We start from the raw sequence: 3,336 nt of genomic DNA, 5'->3' as shown, positions 1-3,336 counted from the left end.
AAAAGATGGCAATGTAAAAATTATTTCAGGAGGTTTAGATTTCTAAAGGTATTCAAATGAAATTTTTGCCCCTGAACATTTTAATATTTGAAAATAAAATTTTTAAACTTCCTCAAATTAGTTTCAGCTTATTTTTGGCAATACCCTATTTCTAAAGAAGGAAGTGAATCTTTAAAACAAAATTTTCAGAAGCTCTGAGATACCAAAAGTGATTTAAAACAATACGAAACAATAATTTCCATGATCTTACTCTGTACCAACCAATGTCGGTTTTACCTTGAGGTGAGTTGGCATTGCAATGTTTTCACGTTAATGAAGAATGACATCACTTGAGGATTTTATGTCACTGTATTTGGTAATAAAGAAGATAGTGGTAATTTTCCAAGGATTTTGAGTCCTTCTCACAGAAAAGTTATCCTTAATTTACTTTTTCCCCCTCTCAGACTGTGATAGGTTAGGACTTGAATTATAGTTCACAAAATTGAGAAAAACAAATACTTCCGTGTATACTTCCACACATTGCCATGTGGTGCTGCAGTGTGACTCTGCAGATTCTATCCACTAAATCACCTGAAGCACAAGTGCATCCCACAATTGCCAAGAACTCTATGCGAGGGGGTGGGCTCTCTGCCAAGTGCACCTTTGTGTTAGTCATTGCAGCAATGTTGTATTTAGTTTTGCATCTTATTATTATTATTATTATTTGTAATTTAATTAGGGATGGAAGTCAATGATAGGCATCTCCTCAGGAAATGCAGACTGGTACTAAAAACTCAGTCTAAAAATCAAGATCATTTTCTCATCTCATAAGTTGGATTTCCCCGCCCCCCCCCCCAGTATGGTTTTTGGACTTAGCACCTCCCATCTTCTCAACCTATCTGTACTTCCCCTCTGGCTATGGCCTCATGCTATCTGTGGCCTGAGAGTGCTTCAGTCCAGTCCTGTATCTTTATCTCTCACTTCTGCCCCAGGAAAAGGATGCCTGTGGTCACCTGATCAGCTTTTGCACAGGTGCAAACCTCGAAATGTGGAAGATTAACATCTCCTGGCACAGTGTTTGTCCAATGAGGGCTGTTGCTGGTGGGAGTGTTATTCTACCTTGCCCATTCCTCAGGTAAACAATTGCCAGGCACAATCAACACAGCCCTTCAGAAGGTTCCCAAGGGATCAAGCCCCGTCCACACTCAACAGAGGAAACCAGTGAGAGAGGACTCCCCTGGACTGGCTTCCCCCTCCTTAGTCCTATTCTTCTGTCTCAGGCTCTGCTTTTTACAGGAATATAGTAAACTCCTACCAATGGTGGCTGTTTCTTCTTGACCTCAGCAACCTCCAACATTCTCTGCCTTTTTAACTGTTGTCAATCTGATAATAAATAAATAAATCTCACTGTTTTAAGGTACTTGCATATGAGTAAGTAAAACATTCAATCCACTTTTTAAAAACACAATCAAGCATCAATAATTTCTCCTAAAATCAAAATCATAGAAAAACACTTTGTTGCTTTTTTTGCCTCCCCAGATAAAGCATTATTTTTTTATTGTTACCTAGCAAGGATGAAGGCAAGGATATAGCCTGACCAGAAGTCTTTTCTACTGACTGATAGCCCTCAAAATGTTAAAGCAAGATAAACAAATAATGGCTATATCATGTGAATTTTTGCTTTTGTCTATATGTTATAGGCTTTCATAAAACTAGAGAGCTGGAACGAGTGTTAAATGCCATCTAGTTCACTTTCCTCACTTTGAAAATGAAACATGGGGGCCAGTAAAGGGAAGTAACTGATGATTCACTCAACATGACTCCAATAGTGGTGGCCCCAAAGGGGGACTCTCAACTTTTTGGTGCTTTTCCTACTAAATACTTTTGCCCTTTCTTTATAAATGATTATTTGGTTTTTCTAAAGCATCCTCATTCACAGTGCCTGTGTTATCAGTCACCTTTCTGTTGCTGTGACAAAATAACTGAGATAATAAGTTTAATAAAGAAAACTTTTGTTGGCTCACAGCTTCAGAGGTTTTAGTCCTTGGTCACTTGGCCCTGTTAGTTTGGGCCTGTGGAGACCCAGTGCATCATGGCAGGAGCATGTGGAGAGAAGGCCAGTTTACCTCATGGTGGCAAGGATGCAAAGAGACAGGAAGAGGAAAGGTCCAGGGATCCAATATTCCTTTCACGGGCACCCTCCCAATGATCTAACTTCCTTCCAGAATGCCACATTTCCTAAAGCTTCCATCACCTCCCAATAGTGCCACAGACTAGTGACAAAGCCCCAACACACAGGACTTTAGGAGACATTCAAGATCCAAATAATTGTAAACTCCGTTTACCATTGAAATAAGGTTTTAAAAAAAGTTATAATTTAGCTGGGCATGATGGCACACATCTAAAATCTAGCTAGTTGGGAGGCTGAGGCAAGAGGATCTTGAGTTTTAGGCCAAAGTGAGAAACACAGCAAGAACATCATCTAAATAAATAAATGTTTTAATTTCACCATAGAAGCATCACAAAGGACTACTTTTAAAGAAAAAATAAACAGAGAAGTTACATCTTTTTAAGCGACTTTGTAATGGTGAGCTCCTGAGAGTTTTGTGCAGTTTGTTACTAGAAGACTAGGATCCTAGCATATATGGCTCTTCCATGGGGACATAAAACATGAGATCAACACAAGTGTCTAAATATTTAACAAAACAGAATGAACGGTTGCTAATGCAAAATCAAAACCAATAAACAAAGAGTGTCAGATATCTTAAGATTTTGAGAAGCCTATATTTACAAGGAAAAGGGGGCCTGAAAATCTGTCGCTTACAAGACTACATTCCAGGATTAAATGTGTCTGTTTGGAAATATTAGGGAGTCCCTTACATTTTCACATGTATAATTTTTATTGATGACAAAATTCTACCGAGTGAAAATTAAATGTCACTGGAGGTGATTCATGTATTTGAAGCAAGTGAGTTTTAAATGCATAATTTTAATTCCTACTACAGTTAATTAACCTGTAAGTATTCCTTAAGCATAGGGAGGAGATAGTATTTTAAAGTGCCTACTAACTGTTCTGTACTTTCAATAATTTCAACTTTCTTTATTGTCATCCCCTGTCTTTCTTTCAGTTCCCCCAAATGTAGAGCTTGGAACAGGATTCTAGTTGATTTGGGAGGTGATAGAAATACTGACCAGGGAATAAGGAAGTAAGACAGGGAAACCAGCCAATAAAGTTGTGTTTTCAAACTGGTTTTCACTATGAGAAAAAGTTTAATCCTGTTGGGAAAAAAAAAAATCTAGAAACCACTGTAGAACACACCCCTGAATTATCTCACCCAAAGGGCAAGAGAGCTGGTA

This window comes from Marmota flaviventris, chromosome 5, assembly GCF_047511675.1.
Source record: "Marmota flaviventris isolate mMarFla1 chromosome 5, mMarFla1.hap1, whole genome shotgun sequence".
Classification (NCBI taxonomy): domain Eukaryota; kingdom Metazoa; phylum Chordata; class Mammalia; order Rodentia; family Sciuridae; genus Marmota; species Marmota flaviventris.
This window is presented reverse-complemented; position numbering follows the sequence as displayed.